This window comes from Protopterus annectens, chromosome 1.part1 (assembly GCF_019279795.1).
Source record: "Protopterus annectens isolate FY-2018-M chromosome 1.part1, PAN1.0, whole genome shotgun sequence".
Taxonomy (NCBI): Eukaryota; Metazoa; Chordata; order Ceratodontiformes; family Protopteridae; genus Protopterus; species Protopterus annectens.
In genome coordinates, this window is record NC_056726.1 from 386,665,485 (window position 1) to 386,685,170 (window position 19,686).

Genomic DNA, 19,686 nt, shown 5'->3' on the forward strand with positions numbered 1-19,686 from the left:
CAGGGAAGACGGTATAAAACACATAAGGGGTTCCACATTTGCAAGATGATCTGCAATGCATAGGATATAATATACAACATGTCTGCAGGCCACCCAGGTAATGCACATGACTCCCATGTATGGCACACGTGCAACTTATATCAGTGGTTTGTGTGGGGTAATTTTACCAAGGGATATTACAGTATATTAGTGAAGCCAGCTATGACCTGGGGCTATGGTTAATAAAACCTATCGGAAATCCCCAGACCATATCAGTGAATGGCTGCAACTATGCCTTGTCATAAACCCATGTAATTGCTGGACATGCATTTGTCCTAATAAAGGCATGCTTCTACTGTTTTGATGAATCTATATTGCCCTGCAGTATGGCCCTGTCACATGCAGTAAGGTATTTTCACTCTCTGCAATGTTATACAAAATAATTATATACAAACAATTACAACAGGGCAAACTCATTCAGGAGGAGGGTGTCCCAGATTTAGCAATGAAATAGGTGCCCGATAAGGAGCTTGTGAAGGAGCTGTCCACTGGAGAAAAGTACATATGATAGAGGCAGGAACAGTATGCAGTGTCACTGGCTAAGAGGCAGCTTCTGAAGAAGTCTGGTTTGTAAGGACGAAACCTGGGTTAACTGAGTTATCGTGATTTTATTCCTTGTGCTTTTACTGCCATTAAATACCTTTGGACATCCATTTCATCAGTTTTTTAATTGGTTTGTGGAATAGTTCTTTGTTGGTCATCAACAGTCAATTGTGTGTGTGTGTGTGTGTGTGTGTGTGTGTGTGTGTGTGTGTGTGTGCATGTGTGTTTGTATGTGTGTGCATGTGTGTGTGTGTGTGTGTGTGTGTGTGTGTGTGTGTGTGTGTGTGTGTGTGTGCATGTGTGCGTGTGTGCGTGTGTGCGTGTGTGTGTGTGCATGTGTAGTGATGTGTATGAAGATCATTTTGTGATGTGTGTCAGATGTGTTGGGGGGCTGGGACACTAGGGTAGTCTTGCTATGGAAGGGGTGCCATTTCCATTGCTATGTGAGTGTGTGGAGGTGGGTAGTGCAGGAGTTAGACTGAATGTTTGCTGGAAAGTAGCCTAAGCAAATAGTGCAACACTGCTCCAGGATCTGGTGAGCAGTCCATGGTACCCACAAAATACATGTGCTGAAAGCATGCAACTCCTCATTATCAGGAGTGCCTTCTCCTGGGAGGGTCACAGGCACAATCTGTACCATGTTGACAAGATGGAGTGCCCATGGGTGGATGCAGCATAAATACCCTACCTATGTGGACATCCATATCACAACATATGTCCCTCAGGAGTAGGTGGCAGAGTGGAGGTGGTAGCCTGTGTGTGCCTAACTCTGGCCTCTTCCTTCCACAGTAGACCTTCTCACTGGATACAGAGGTGGACTGGTCATGAGAAGTGCATTGGACATGATGCCTGGCAACACAGGGGCACCTTCTGTGTACAAACTCCCCGTGCCACATATTCAATATGTTGTTCATGAGACTTGTGAAGTCCTGGAGGTCATCATGCAGATCATGTACACTTACCAGCTTAGTAAAGCCAGGTTTGATGTCAACCTATCCCTGTATTATGGCCCTGCACAAATCTTGTGCTGCAACCATGGAGACACTCAGCTTGGGGAGGAGGGTAGATGGTACTCATGGCATGCATTGCCACCAGCATGACATCCACTCATGTCTTGCTATTCTTCATGGAGTTTGTGGCAACCAAAGTGTAGTTTGCACAGGAAAGACATCCCTCTCCATGTAGATTTGTCTGTATCTTTTTATCTTTGTGTGTCTTCCTGGTTTTGTGGATTGGGTTGCACAAGTAATGAAGCTACATCCATGGAATGGTGTAGGATTGTTGATATCACACTACGCATTTCTAACACTGACACTGTGACCCCTGGTCATGCTGGGATTTGGCTGGTATCATCATCAGAACCAGATAGTTCCCCAACATCAGGTAACTGTATATCCACAGTGGAGGACCCTGATAATACTGTGCCTGTAAAAACACCAAAACAAATTATACAATATGGGTAAGACCCTTCATCAATACTACCTAACAGACTGGTTAAGAAACTTATTTTTAAGATACCTTATGCTAATGGCCTCTGCACCTGTACCCCTAATGTTCCTGTAAAACAAAGTTGTCATGATTGCAAGCTGTACTACACCAGACATCTATCTGCTATTGCAGATAATTGTCCATGTTAAGACATACCCACATAGGTCATAATCAGCAAATATCAGCTCTGCACCAAAACCACCAATATTCAGGACTCAAGTGTGGCTTATAGAACTGTCTAGACCCTTATGTAGAAATGCCAGGAGTGCCTCTTTATCTGTCAATGGTGGTTCAGTTAGTATTCCATGTCCTGTTGGCCTCTGTTCCTGTATCAGGCAAATGGCATGAGATTTGTCTGCACTGTTCATGTTGGTGGCCTTAGGTATCATTTGATCATACATCCTACCCTGGTCTTTGACAGCACCAATGTCATTAGTCATGGTTGTGAAAGGGCTGGTCACATTTGTCATAGCTAACCATCTGCTGACCATGAAGATAGAGACCATCTGTTGACCATGAAGATAGAGGGCCTATAGCAGGATGTTATTCTCTGTATGAGAGAACATACTTTTCTATTATTTACCATACTGTGGCATAGATCCATGAAGTGGAAACAAAAATGTCATGCAAGAACCTTTATGTCTCCACCAGGCAAACACCTACACAAATTTAAAGTTCAGGATGCCAGTTTAACAAGAGATATGTAACCTTGAAGTGTATGGGGTGTGCATGGGCTGATGTGTTCCCTTAGGTTTTACCAGATCCCCCACTGACACACACACACACACACACACACACACACACACACACACACACACACACACACATGGAATGTATATGCAGATGCCATGTAATGGCCTTGCACAATACTCCACAGCTCAGTATCATAATTGTTATATATATATATATATATATACACATGCCACTGGAATAACATTCGCTTAAGGCATGTGTATCACAGCAAAGAGTTATGCATCGATGTATATTGTTTCTACACATACTGTAAGGTACACTGCTAACACACATATTCAATCATACTGTCAGAAAAATATGTATTCAATATATCAACTGTTAGAAAGACATATATGCAGACATATATAAGCTGTGTGGTCAGGCATATATAAATGTACTTGAATATATATGAAGTACAAAGGTTGAAAAATAGTATAATATGTAATGCATTTAATTTTGTTTTACTAGAATAATAGTAGAAATGAACTCGCATATTATTGCTTGAAGCATAAGCTGCAGTGTGATTAGAAACTTGGCCTTGGCAGCTCGGCTGGCTCATTTCTGTCAGTAAAGATTATTTTGCAAAGTTAGAAAATAATGAATCTGTGTGCATGTGTATCTTTTTCTGCTTCCACCAGAAGAATGGCCTTGTGCGCACTATCAGAGATAATGTCCAGCTGGTGAACAGAGAGACAAAGAAATGTATTAAAGAGACATTCATCCATTGTATTCGAGCTAATCTAAGAGCCTTGAATTGGCTACATCCTCGGAAGGACATTGTGATTGACCAGGTGCTTTGCAAGGCTGTAATATTCTCATGGGAAAAAGATTTTTTGAAAAACATTATCTCAGCACTTTTTTATAAGTTACTATGATGTAAAGACCCTGTCACTGACCACGTCAGTGAGGTGGGCAAAAGCTGATTGCAAATAGTATAAAATGACATGTGCTTCATAAATAAAGCTAGACAAAATTCTGTACAAGTTTGTGTATGGTTTTTTGCCTCCTAATGTACATTAGAGTATACGTATATTAGATACTTGAGTTTCCTGCATTACTGTCTGTTATTGACTGTCATTTCAAAATACCTAATGATTTTTACAGTCTGATTTTAACAATTTATTTAACATTTTGGTCCTAATCGTGCCGGAATTCCCTTGGTAAGCTGCAGGTCACAGAGTGCATGGGTGGTTATAAATCTGCGAGGAGAAGCTGCCAAACCAAAATGGTTCCTCTTAAAGTGAAAAGACCTCCGACTGAATTGTTGTGTGTAAAGAGGCTGTCCACTTTCTGATCTGTGGCTGAAAAGCGGAAGACTGGGCCCCAAGAAGACAAAACAGCAGTAAGCGGGAGGCTCAGGTAAGAAGAATTTCCCTCTTTGTCTTTGTTTTAGATCAGGGACCAGGTTACACTGTGCTATTGCTAAGGTTTGTGATAGCAGGGAGAGAGAGAGTCGAAGTATTGTATCTTGAGTCATAGATCAGGGAATAACAAAGCAAAGTAAACAGTCATTCTAGACACTACTGTGAATATGGGGAAATAAGATACCACGTGGTACAAGAGAAGGGTTACGTAACAGTCTTTTTAAGACATGGGAGATCAGTGCACTAAGAGATCACAAGATCCGCCCCTAACGGATAATGTGAAGCATATGCAATTGCAGTAAGCAGATAATGTGAGATATTTTGCAAAATGTGTCAACAACTATAAATTTGATAGTAAACTAAATAAACTTTCACTAGTTAAACTCCTTAAACAAGCTTTAATCTGATGCAGGGCGTCAGGCAAAAGAAAAACAGCACCAACTAGGCATACCTCAAGCACATAGGTGGATTGAGGAAGCAAATTGTAAAAAAAACAAAAGCTTAAAAAATTCTGAAACATTTTTAGACAACAGAGTGAAAGGTCTAACAGACAAAATCTCTAAAAAATGAAAACTTAGAGCAGACTGGACTTGCATTAATTAATGCATACAACAGGAAAATGAGACAGTAGATGGATATTATGCTAGATTATTAAAATGCTTTAAACAACAATTAAAAAATACATTTTTAAAAGGTTGCATTGCCTCTGTTAGTAGCTTCATTACAAGGCATATGATAGATCACTAAACAAGCAGGCTGCAAGCCTTACTTGAGTATGCTAGACGTACTGAAAGACACTTTAATAGTAAAAAAAAAAAAAGGCACAAGTCTTCACTGCTGAAGACGGAGCTAAAGTATTTGTATTACAGTCAGGTAAAAAGGGCATCTAGCTAGGGACTATAAACAAAATAAAAAAGCAATGACAGAAGATAAAGGAGATGTGGACTGACTATATAATAGTGATAATAACCAAAAATCATCAGGAAAGGTTAATAAACAAAAAGAAAATGTGAATGTAGTAGAGGGAATAGAGGAAGTACAAACAAATGTAGAGGATAAAAATGAAAATAAAATTTTAGATTTAGCATTGTTGAGCCTGGAGCCCTACCTAGCAAATACAAAACCAGAAGTAACACTTCTGGTGGAGGGAAGAAAGGTCAAATTCCTGTGTGACTCAGGAGCGTCACGGACTTTGATACACCCCTCCAAGTTACCAAAACATTCTGAATCACCTGATTATATATTAGTAAAAGCAGCAAATGGACAGCTATACAGGGAACCACTTTCTCATAATATAGCAATAACTGACCCTGTTTCAGGTATGACTCAGAAAAGTAAAATTGTAGTTTCTGCAAAAATATCCAGTAAACTTACTGGAAAGAGACCTTGTGCAAATATTTGGCATAGCAGTAGTTCCTACCATGCAGGGTATGGAAGCACAAAGACAAATGAATGCTTTTGTGGTGTGATCAGAGGGTGAAGCCTATTATTGGTACAGCCAGGACCTAGTTATGACTGGTCCAAGGGCAGTAACCAAAGAACTGATAAACGTAGCCATCAGTAAGGTACCCTCCCTTGACACTGATCAGCAGCACTTGTTACATTGTACTCCATACTACTGTAGCACACCAGGACCTGATAAGGAATATAAGTAAGAATCCTGCTGACAGATTAATATTACAAACTTTATGCTGGGATACTGAGAGAAACAGTGTAGTAAGCTGTTCATTACCTCAGGAGTTCATGAGATTGTATAAGTCCAATAAACTGCCACATGTCAGCTTGACAAAAAACAAAAGTGTTAAATGGGCAGACTTAGAAAAAAAAGGTAACAAAATGGAAAAACAGACTGATTTAGAAATGTCAGGACAAGGAATATAAAAACAAAACTAAATTGGTTGACACAGACACATACAGCTGTACACTTGCAATCTAGTAAGGACAGCTGATTAGCATTTTTATTAAAAAAAAAAAAGAGGCCTTGTGTAAAATTCCAACAACTCTGTGGTCAACAGGCAAGTTAAATGTAGGGCTTATTCAAGCAGCAGGACCAGTTACAATTACCCCAAAGTCAGCTTTTAGACCACAGAAAAGACAATACATTTAAAAAAAAAATGCAAAAGTAAAAATTAAGCCTATAATAAGCAGCATTACTCAAAAAAGGAGTACTGGTAGAATCTCCTGATTCACCATGTGATACACCCCTATTTCCTGTTAAAAAAGCAAACGAGGAATGGCAGATGGTACAAGATTTATAAGCTGTAAATAATGCAGTAATACCTAGAGCACCCACGGTGCCAGACCCACATACCTTGTTAAATGATTTAAAGCCACAACAGAAGTATTTTACTGTGGTAAATATAAGCAATGCTTTCTTTTCAATACCTATACATCCTGATAGTCAATATTGGTTTGCATTTACATTTCAGGGTAAAAGGTATACATATACTCGACTACCACAGGAATATTGTGAGAGCCCAATAATATTTGCACAAAAAATGGCTAGCAACCTGGCAGGGTCTACCCCACCAGAAGGTAGTCAAATTTTACTTTATGTAAATGACATCTTGCTAGCAGCACCCAGCAGCAGTGCAGGGTGAATACAGTAGCATTATTAAAATTTTTAGTAATACAAGGACACAAAGTAAACAAAAGTAAGTTACAACTTTGGGAAAAAAACACAGGTTAGATACCTGGAATATGTGATATTCAATAAAGGTAAAATACTAAATAATGGGAAAGAGAAAAAAAAAAAAAAAACAGCAATTTTGCAAGCACCCAAACCAACAACTAAAAAAGAAATAATGTCTTTCTTAGGTACAACTAATTTTTGTTAAAGCTGGGTACCAAATTATTTTACGATGGAAAACAAAAGCAGAAATGGCTTTCTGCAGGTTGAAGCAGTTAATAGCTTCTTCATTAGTTTTAAGACTTCCAAGTTATCACAAACGTTTTTTTTTAGACCATAGATTGTAAGCAATGGTACATGACATCAGTATTAAAGCAACAACATGGGAATAAGCAATGCCCCATAAGCTTACTATTCATCACAGTTAGACCCAGTGGTGCAATCTTTGCCTCACTGTGTACAAGCAGTAGTTGCAGCAGCAATGGCAGTGCAGGCTTCAGCCTCAGTGGTGTTATTCCACCCTCTCACATTGAAAATGCCTCATGCAGTTGCAATAATTCTGCTACAAGGAAAAGTTGCATACCTTTCTCCTGCTAGACATCTTTCATGTATGACCATACTGCTGAGTCAACCTCATATAAACAGTTAGCTTTACCTAGACAAGATCTTACAAATATGCCCTTAAATGATGCTGAGGTGACATATTACGTGAATGGCTCATGCAGAAGGGGTCCTACAGGAAAAAATCTGGTGGGGTATGCAGTAGTTACAAACACTAAAAATTTAAAAGCACAAACTTTGCCACACAACTTGTATGCTCAAGCAGCAGAACTGGTAGTTTTGACAGGAGCATGTATTTTAGTAAAAGGCAAAAAAGTAAACATATATACTGATAATCAGTATGCTTTTTCTACAGTGCATGTGTTTGCACAACAATAAAGAAAATAGAGGGATGATTACATCCAGTAAAAAACCTATTAATCATGCGCAATTTATTTTGGAGCTATTAAAATCTATTCAGTTGCCTACCAAAGTAGCTATTTGTAAATGTGTAGCTCATACAAAACAACAGGATAAAATTTCAAAAGGTAATGCACGAGCCGATGCAGCTGCAAAGCAAGCAGCCTCAAACTCAAAAACTTTATTTTTAAATAAAAAATTACAACCCTTTGAGATTTTAAATTTAGACATGTTAAAAACAATGCAAATGCTTACTACAAAAGCAGAAAAACAAAACTGGGTAAAACAAGGTGCAATTTTTGAAAATGGACTGTACATTTCCAAAGGAAAAAAAAAAAAACAATATTGCCGTCTAATTTATTTAAATATGCAGCTTTGTTGAGCCATGGGCAGAGCCATGTCTCAACAGGGGGGATGGTACAGTTAGTAAATAAAATATTCCAAACATATGGATACATAAATTATACAATAAAATTTTGTGCAGCTTGTCATACTTGTAACAAGCACCATGCACAAGGAGCATTTAAAAACAAGCAAGGGAGTTTCCCTACACCACCATATCCATTCCATACTATTTGTATGGACTTCATAGAGTTGAATAAATGTGAAGGAAAGAAATACTGTTTAGTGATCATAGATATGTTTTCAAAATGGGTAGAAGCTTTTCCAACCAGAAATCCGGATGCAGCAACAGTGGCAAAGGCCCTAGTAAAGGAAATAATTCCTAGATTTGGCATACCGGAAAAAATCTATAGTGGCAATGGGACACATTTTGTCATTCAGACAATTCAACAACTTGGGAGATTTTTTTGGGATTTCCTTAAGGAATCACTGTGCTTACCACCCACAGTCAGCAGGACTGGTGGAGAGGTACAATGGGATTTTAAAAAACAAGTTAAGAAAGTTGATGAGTGAGACTCAGAAGAATTGGATTTGCTGTTTACCTCTAGCATTGCTGAGCATGAAAACAGTAACAAATGTAAAGGGTTTGATCCCCTTTGAAGTAGTATTTGGAAGGGCATATTATGTGCCTCAGTAAAAAGCTCTCATGCCTGCAGAGCTGGAGGCTGACAGTTCACTAGCTAATTATATAAAGAAACTGTTAATAAATAAATCTGTTTTGCAGTTTAACTCTTTTTCAGACAAAAGAACTTTCAGCTGAATAAGAACTTTGTGACTGATACACAAGGGCAAAATGGCCAAGAGTAAAGCAAACAAAAAGCAGAGCAACCCAAGAACTATTGCATAATTATTTTCTTTGGCAGTGCATTTGTTGACTAAATATGACAATTTTTCTCTTATTGTGGTTTTTCTCTGCACTCAACCACACGAGTAAAAGTGAGAAGACGTGATGAACTGTTTATAGACTGGCATCCAAACTTTAACACATACCTGGCCATGAAGCAAGTGTATACAGAGACTATAAACTTTTCAAATTGCTGGGTTTGTACAGCTATACCAACAGCATATAAAAGACTGTAATGTCCACTGTCCCTCTGGGGATAAAATGAGACTTTGAAAAGTTTTTTTATACAAAAACTGTGAGATCACAGGACAAAATTGCTTTATTTTTACCTGTCACACAAAAAGGAGTTGTATGTTTCTACAAAAGTGATACCCTCCAGGTGGGCTGGAGTAATGGTAATATAACAATGTCTTATAAATGTTACATTAAAGTCAAAAGTGGGGGTACTGTTTGTAATACTAACCATGATTCATATCTGAGTTCAATGAAAACTACATTAAATGCAGTATGTGACAATCCAGCCTTAACTAAGCAATTGTCTATTAAGGATAGAAAAATGTTTCATGCAGGGATAACACGTATTAGTACCAAAGTAATGATTTTATTTGTGGAAAAAAGGCATATGAATGGTTACCTGAGAATTGGTCCAGCAGTTGTTTTTTGGGTTATCTGGTTTCAGCAATAAGACATACTGCAAAATTACCTTTGGGTAAAATACAAAACGTAAGGAAAACAGCTCGAGAATCTGAAGGTCCAGTAAAAAAACCTGTGAATCCAGTTGGTAAAATCGAAGCTGGTTGAAAAGACCATAATTCAGTAAAAGACAAAAGTAAATTAACTCATATGGACTAGGGCAACAGTGTTATATCCAGGGCAGGAATACCACCAGCCTATGGAGCAGTCAAATCGATCTGGGAGCTGAGGAAGCTGTCAAAAAGTCATGAGCAATGCAACTTTTTCCACCCTAGAATTGGTGACTGATAAACTGAATGCAATAAGAACTGTTGTGCTACAAAATCGAATGGCTCTTTACATCACCCTAGCGGCAAGAGGTGGTACACGAAAAAAAATGCTGAGCTTTTATCCCTGAGGATCGTCACGAGACAAATAATCACCTAGAGGTAATTCAGCAAGTATCAGCAATGACTAAACCAGACCCAAACCCACTGACGGACTTTTTCCAAAATCTGTTTGGGGGGGTGGGGTTCCATCCTATTAAACATTTAATTGCTATTTGTGTGGGTATACTCCTAATAGGAGCATGTGTTTACTGTAAAATTCCCTGCATGAAAAGATTAATCAAAAATTTGTTGATATATCTGTTACTAAAACTTTTTACCAAAGTGTTAAAATTAAAAGATTAATTTCAGATAATGCTTTTTCTGAAATATAAAACCAATGACTAGCTTAGCTGAAAGTCCTCAAAGGAAAAAAGCTAAGAAATGAAATAATATTGTTTATGTTTCTAATAGAATAAAATGCATTAACAGGAGGGAGAATGTCAGAAAAATATGTATTCAATATATCAACTGTTAGAAAGACATATATGCAGACATATATAAGCTGTGTGGTCAGGCATATATAAATGTACTCGAATATATATGAAGTACAAAGGTTGAAAAATAGTATAATATGTAATGCATTTAATTCTGTTTTACTAGAATAATAGTAGAAATGAACTGCATATTATTGCTTGAAGCATAAGCTGCAGTGTGATTAGAAACTTGGCCTTGGCAGCTCGGCTGGCTCATTTCTGTCAGTAAAGATTATTTTGCAAAGTTAGAAAATAATGAATCTGTGTGCATGTGTATCTTTTCCTGCTTCCACCAGAAGAATGGCCTTGTGCGCACTATCAGAGATAATGTCCAGCTGGTGAACAGAGAGACAAAGAAATGTATTAAAGAGACATTCATCCATTGTATTCGAGCTAATCTAAGAGCCTTGAATTGGCTACATCCTCGGAAGGACATTGTGATTGACCAGGTGCTTTGCAAGGCTGTAATATTCTCATGGGAAAAAGATTTTTTGAAAAACATTATCTCAGCACTTTTTTATAAGTTACTATGATGTAAAGACCCTGTCACTGACCACGTCAGTGAGGTGGGCAAAAGCTGATTGCAAATAGTATAAAATGACATGTGCTTCATAAATAAAGCTAGACAAAATTCTGTACAAGTTTGTGTATGGTTTTTTGCCTCCTAATGTACATTAGAGTATACGTATATTAGATACTTAAGTTTCCTGCATTACTGTCTGTTATTGACTGTCATTTCAAAATACCTAATGATTTTTACAGTCTGATTTTAACAATTTATTTAACACATACTTTACACAGAAATACTTCAGTAATGCCACAGATTATTTGCTAAATACCAGAAACATGTTTGCTACTATTGTAGTAAGTGATCTTTGGAAGTAACAGACACAAATGTTTGAGGCTTATGCATGTGCTGCTTAATATTGCACAGTGCTTACATTATCTTTCACAGGCCTACCCCCCCCCCCCACCACCATGGCAAGTACTTCACAAAGGACACAAGTTGCAAGAGAATGTTGCCTTGCTGTCGTGTACCATGATCTAGGTGAATTACTTGCATCACCCCCTCACACACACACACACACACACACACACACACACACACACACACACACACACACACACACACCCACACACACACACACACACATACACACACACACACACAACCATTACTGAAGCAGTAATGTAGCAACTGCTGTAGAAAATACAAAGTTGTACATACCCTTACACAGCTGTCATGCCAATAAACACTGAACACATCTGTGCTTGTCCTGCAAGTGCACATGGATTGTATTACTACACATGTCAATAATAAATGCATTGCAGGTCACTCTGTTATCTCCTCACATAAAAACCTCCTATTTACCCCAGCATTGCAGTATACACACAGTCACTGTAACATACCCTTTCACAATGGCAGCATGGATTTAACTTTAAATAATAACATTGCAAACTCTTTGTACAAATACATACTTTGAGGAAGATCTTCAGTCAGAGGTCGAGACATAGTAGCATGCACTATCAGCTATTTGGGAACACACTTACTTTGCCAAAACAAAAGCTGAACTTAAAGTTGTGCTTTTCAATGTTTCAACCAGCTCAGTGTGCCACTTATTTGCAATCTTCCATAGCTGAAGTGGGAGCTTATATCTTGCAATTTCAAAGCTTCTAGCATGGCAGGCCTGATAATGAGGCACCAGTTAATGAATGTGCAGTGATCAATGGTATGTTAACAGTCTGTCTCACCTGGGTCTATATCACTTCATTGAACAGTCTGTTTATCAAATCCCTATTCACTTAACTCACTTTAGTGAAAGCTCACTTCAACAAATTGATTGTTTCAGTGAATTTCCTCACAGGGAAAGAAACTAGTGGGCCAGCTAGCAGCCATTCCAAATACTACAAAATTTTAAACTCAGCCCCCAACACCCCCTCCAAGTCCAAAATCGCACTACAGTGGGGAAAAGGGCAAATTCCTGATGATGGCCAGCTACATCAATTCCCTGTGAGAAAATTCGCTGAAATGATCATTCATTGAAGTTATCTTTCTCTAAAGTGAGTTCACTGAACAGGGGTTCAATAAATAGACTGTTCGACGAAGTGATATAGACCTGTCTCACCCATGAGTACAAACATGAGCACCTGTGAAACGCAGTGTGTATGTGTGGATGGGTCATTGACTCCTATGACAATGTGAGGAAATGTATTTCACTACTATAGCCAACAGAGGTAATAAAGAGCAAAACTGCTAACACAGTTAAACATGAACTTAGCAGACACTTTCCATGCTAGTGTTTGCACCCTAACGCCGTAATGACATATCGTCCTTTTCTATTCTAAGCAGTGGTGGTGCCAAAACTCATCATGCTAACTAGCTGTCTGATGCTGTGTGTCATGTGCTGATCAATAAATGTGCATTTGACTGTCACAGGGCTACCACAGGTCTCTGGAATGCAATACAGTGAATGGTCATGGCTTCCCAGCAGACTGATCTTAGTAGGGCTTCACACTGGTGCACCACAAACAGCAAAATATTTCTATTCTTGCTGCATAGAGACTACCTGGAATGTGTAAGCAGGAATTCCTTTCCGGGTCCCCAAATGAAGTGGTTGCTTGCCACAGTCTTTTGAGGGCAATGTCTGATGTCACAGGTATGCCTCACTTTGTAGAACAGTGCCTGCAACACTGCAGTAACCTACTGAGGAGTCAACTAATTTTATTTGGTGGGAGGAAGAGCTCAGAGTAAGGGCTCCTGTGATTTATTGTAAGTACTTCTAATAGCTGACTATTATTTAAATTGTCTTGCAAGTCATGTGTCTTATTGTTGGACATGCAATTTATGATTTCTTTATGTTTTTAATTTTCTTGCAGTTCAGGAGTTTATTTAGGGGACATACACCTTTATGAGAAAAGAATGAAGCTGCTCTCTATGTAAAGGGGAACATATGATGTTTCTTTGCATATTTTGCTAGTATGCATTGTATGCCCCTTATATGTGCCTTCAGAAGTGCTATTGTTTAGTTACATTATAGCCAATTACATATTACATGTTAAAGTAATTGTACATATCTTCTTAAAAATGTACTTCATGAAGTCAGCTGTGTATTGACAGTTCTCATTATAATTTTGTAGCAGGGACAAGAATGTAAAGCATTACACTTGCTTGCACTGTTCTTCACATAACCACAAGTAGGGCACATGATGCAGGCATATCTTACACTGGCATTTCTTGTTTATGAAATTAACCTATTTGCCTGACTATACTGCTAAGTTGATAAATTCCTGACAAGTGTAGATGCATGCAGCAGCTAACCACACTGCAGAAACCAGGGTATACTTTTTCCAGGGGACAGATGATGGTTGTTTAAGTGAGGAATATAGGTGTATGGATAGGTGTGTACCTGTTTGTCATACATGGGCAGTTCTTGTGGGTACCATTTTTATGCATATATGTGTTGTGGGTACAGGGGTATAAAGCTTTATCTTGTGGTCATTTTGTGGCCCCATGTTGTTTATTAGATGTGGTTCCATGGACAAAAACAATCCACATTTATCTGTCTTACAGATGTATCTGTTACTAATGGTTTCTCAATGCATGTATATTTGCCTTGATATATTTATTGACTTGTTATGGTTGATGCTGGATATCACTTTCTTGTAGGGTGCTTGTAGGGGGTCAACAAACACAGTAGTCCATACAGTGGCCACATCTTTTTGAGAAAAAGACTCCATTGCACAGACTTTATCCTACACACCTGCACACACACCACAGTTAATGGGAGCTGTGGCACTCCACATACGGGTGTAGATCATACTGTGGGGGCAGGATATAATACAGGTAGGCAGAAATTTGTGACATATCAAACTAGGATATTTCAGGACTATTTAACATACATCTGCATACTGCTCTGTTAGGTTCACGGATAGTTACTAGGCTATTGATCTGTAAGGATCTTCAGAAGCCTAGCACTGCCTTCTTATGGTAATTATTAGACCTTATATTTTGCAATAAGAATGCCCTAAGATGGGTCACACAAGTATATGATGGTTACTTACATGTTTCCCCTTATCCTTGAATGCCATTGGAGCTAAACCAGGTGTGTACTTGTAGTTACCCATTCATTCATCCAAGTTATATTTGAATAGAGTAGGAGAAATACTCTGCTTTATTTGGAGGGGAAGTCTGCCCCATAGAAGTGGTATTCTCTGTAATACAGACATTTCTCTCCAGCATGTTCAGTTAAGCTTGCAAAGGAGATTGAGGTCCCTTGATTAGGTATTTCTGATATCATTGGAAGGTGTCAGATACATCATAATAATGTTTAATTTTCTCTCATCCTCTCTCCTCTCTTTGCCACTATCCTACATTTTTGTTTGTTGTTATACTTCTATACATTTTTGTTTCCATTTTCAAAAAAAAAGTTATGCCCTTACTCTCCCTCCATATTTTCATTCCTTCCTCCCTGTTTCCTTATGTATATTCCTTTGCTTGCTGTACAACTTTTCCTACTTTCCAATACAACCATTTCCCTCCCTTTAACAGTCAAAAGATAAATATAAACATTGCTGTAGGTCCTTTAATGTGACTTGCAATTTTATCAGTGTCTCTATGTAGTGCATGTGCACATGTGCAGGCAAGTACACAGTACCTGCTCAGCAGATTTCTTTGCATCCATTCTAGTTTTAATTGCAGGAATCTCTCCCTCTGTCTCTCTTCACTGGGTCTGTCATTATTGAAGGTAGTGTTTTTTAATTAGTGGCCATTTTTGGCTGTAAAATTCCAGCTAGTTGATAATTAGCTTTGGAATGTATTGCGCTATTATGCATTCCCATAGGAGCTTGAGAGTGATTGAGCCAGGCATGTTTCTGAATTCCTAGACAGGCCTTCTACTGTTATATAGTCCTTGAATGTTTCATTTTTCTTTTATACTTCCAGACACCCTTCTCTGATGAGAGTTATCCAAACCCAGCTATATATATAATATAATAAATTCAACAGTCCGAATCCACTATCACTGAACACACTTTAATGAAAGCGCTTTCACCAAAAAAGCACTTTTGTTAAAGTGTGTTCAAAAACAAAAAAAAATAAACATTACATTTACGTTTTTTCAGGGGGGCAAGCCCCCTGCACCCCCCACACCCCCCCTTCTTTTATATTCTCACTCTGAGGTTGCACTACAGTGGGGAAAAGGGAATTTTCCCTTATCCCCACTGTAGTGCGATCTCCGCAACAGGCATATTTACACAAAAGTGCTTCTTTGGTGAAAAGAACTTTCGCATAAGTATGCCTGGCCATTTCACATTTGGTGAAACGGCCAGTCGAGCATTAGTCCTGGACCCATATATATGTGTATGTATATATATATATATATATATATATATATATATATATATATTTACTGGTAACTTGCTTAGCTGCCAAATAATTCTTAAAGTTATACTTAAAGGTGTATCTATCTCATATACATTAGTGATACACAGAACAACAACATACTGCATAAGAACATCCTTTCACATACTATAACAAGCCTTCACATACTGTTTGTAGAGAACTATCATTACTAAATTTTTTATGCAAGACACGGTGAGGTGTGGAAAGCCCTGAACTGTGAGAAACAAACTTTGGATCAAAAAAGTAAAGAAAATAAAAATATTTTCAATTCTGCTGAAATATTTTAAATCACACTGATAGTGACCTGTTTAATCTTAATTTTTATGTACTTTCCTGCTTTTTTCCATATATTAGCCAAAAAGTTACCTGTTTGCATTTTTCAGTTTGTTCTGGGAACTTAGTCTCATGGTTGCATTTGCAGTTTTGAGAAGATTGTGAATTACTGCAAAATCTTAGCATTATTTATACATTATACTGCATTTTTATCACCATTAGTAGAATTACTTTTAAAAGCTATCTCCATTTTGAACCCTGGCTGGGACCTTAGTCACAGTTGTGGAAAAACTGTGAATTATTGCCAGATTTGAGCTGCATTTACTCATTTATTATTGCAGTTTTTCTATAAACTGTTACCGGTAAATTTCTGCAAAGTCTGGCATTTTACATGGTGGTAGGACTGCAGATGTGGGAGTTTTGTATATTCTGCTCCATGAGTGGTGCTTCAGTGCTTTTATAGCTGTTTATATTCCAGTTTAACTGCTACAGTCTTATATTCTGCTTATCATATATCTGCTTAAAATTGGATTCCAGTGCTTTTCTGTTCTCCAGTTCTTTATCTGCCCCACCCACTGAGACATGAAGGTAAAGTTTCTGAAATTCTAACCGACCTGGGATCACTGATCTGTAGTTCAGAGTCATAGGACTAGGACTTCAAAATTGACTTTGTTTGACAGGATCCCTCTCCAGCAAGCCTGCTATGTCCAGTACAGAGCTATGCCCACTCAGGGTCTTTTATGCAAGACTTGGAGAAGAGTGGAAAGCCCTGAACTGCTGAATACAAGCTTTCCATCAAAAAGGAAAGAAAAATAAATTTTATTTTCAATTCTGTTCCCACTTATAGTGTTTTGTACTTTTCTGCTTCTTTCCATATTTTAGCCAAAAAAAGTTATCTCTTTGCATTTTTTAGTTTGAGACCTTAGTCTTGTAGCTTCATTTGCAGTTGTGGGAAGACTGTGAATTAGTGCGAGATCTAAGCATCATTTATACATTATACTGCATGTTTATCTCTGTAAGTAGAATTACTTGTAAAGGCTACTTGTTTGTATTTTGAACTGTGTGATTCCCTAACACTCCAAAGCAGTTATTTTACATGAAGAGGGTCAAAGTCTGCACTCTTGTGGCAGGAGAAGGCTGATCTTGTCTATGTGAACTGGGAATTGCAGGTGGAAATTGTATTGTGTACTTACTTGATGAGTCTGTGTGCATACCTAGTTTAAACCTTGTTTTTTCTGCTTCTGTATAAGCCTCCAATTTGCACAAGTCTTGGCTGAGTTATTGCTCATCACTTGGTGGTGATGATGCTCGAGAGTCTGACAGATTTTGCTTCAAAACTGAAGCCATCCTTGGCAAGAAAAATGAAATTAAGTATTATTTTGCACTTATATTGCTTCTTCTCATTGCATTCTCAAATATTTTTGTGCCATTCATTGTTCTTCCTGCACTTGCTTAGAGTTTTAAGTTGCAATTCTCCATTACTCTAAGGCCTGCTGTTCTATAGTTGTAGAACTCTAACTATTGTTATCTGTTGTTTTAGTTCCTTTAGGCATCTTTTTTGTGGTCCCCCAACACTTGGGCTCCAAACCAATCATTTTACATTAAGAAGGTTAAAGTATGCATTCTTGTGGCAGAAGAGGGCTTACTCACCTATCTGAGCCTAGAATTGTTGGTGGAAAGCTTATCCTGTGCTTACCTGATTGGCTTGTGGGCATACATAGTTTAAAACTTGTTTTTTTTTTTCTGCTTGTATAAAAGACTCACCAAACAGGTTGTCATTGACACACACACAAAACGCTCAATGCACTTACAAAGGACCACACACGTAGACACAGATATGTGGAGGCGCTCACATGTAACTTAACCAAACCTCAAAGGCCTCTCAGAAGCAGTCCTTAGAAACTCCTCCTGCACACAAATAAGATAACTCCCACCACAACACATAAAACCACAACTTATTGAATCTCAGCTACCAAGCCCATAAGGTGTAACACCACCCAACCTAATGTTTTGGTCAAAGGAGACTCTGTTGTGAAACACACTGATATCCCTCTTACCAGGTTGGATAAGGAGAAAGTTACAGTTAGTTGCCTGTCAGGGGGGAGGATCTGCCAAATCATGCAAGCACTCAGGGCACTAAACCCCAAGTACCAGTAAGACTCAGTCATTGTCCAAGTGGGCATAAATGCTTGAGATATACCTTCCTGGACTACATGAAGATAGAGACATGACTGAACTCTCAAAATATGTGTCACAGGCAAGTATGAGCCTAGCAATGAGCAGTATTCTACCATCTCCAAGGATGATACCACAATGCCAACAGAAAATGAGTGACTTTAATAATCAACTTACCTACTGATGTTATTCCAGAGGTTCCAATATTGGTCAGCCTGGGAGAACATGATAGACAGGTCATTCTGATTTGCCAGGAATGGTCTTCACCTGTCACCACCAGGCTTCTGGGTATTGGTCAAAACATTACCCACCCCAACTGTGCTTGTTTTAGGCACAGGCAAACCTTCCAATATAGCCAAAAATCTACTTATGGTAGTAAAGGTATTACTGCTCAATCCTAGGTGTCTCAACAAAAACATACGCTCCCTTGAAGCACTCCTCACCCTGAAGAATGCTGCATCTGTGCAGTTACTTAACCATGGTTTAAAGCCATGGAAATCACCCCAGTAGCAAACAGCTATAATGCCTTTCATGCATTCCAATCACCCACTGCATATGAAAGGGCAAAAGGTGGAGATGTATCTATCTACATAAAGCATAAGTGCACCTAAAGACTGGTTCATAGGTTCATAGGTTCACAGGATGATACTAGGCTATTGGCCCAGAGGCCCTTATAAGCCTAGCCAAGAATTTCACCCATGTTCCCACAAAGTCAGCACCTGTTCCCTGTCCAGCTGGGACACAGGTGGGATCCCAGGGGTATACTTTCTGTTTCCCATCCAGTCATCCAGGTTCCTCTGAAAGAGGGCTAGTGAGGTACTCTGCTTGACATGGAGAGGAAGTCTATTCCACAGATGGGGGAGTCCTTGGGACACAAATCTATCCCGCCAACAAGTTCTATTAATGTCACAGACCAGGATGCGACCTTGCATGCAGGTTGCATGAGTGGAGTTTGACTTACGGATATGCAGCAACTCCATCAAGGCTGAGTCTGAGATGGCCTTGTATGCCAGACACAGGTCATCTCTGAGAAGTGTGTATGAGACTGACTAGAGGGACAGGGCTTTTAGCCTATCTGTATAGGATAGGAGTTTGAGATCCTGGATTTTCCTGGTCAGGAACCTCTATGGTGTCTCCAACTGCTGCATGTGCTTGGCAAGATACATATTGAAGGGGTCTGATAAGGGAGGAGTACTGGGATGTTATGACCTCCATGAAATATCCTTACTTATGAGGAGGGCCATGTAGAAAGCCTTCCGTACAATGAAGGCAACATGGTGGTCAAAAGTCAGGTTGCTATCA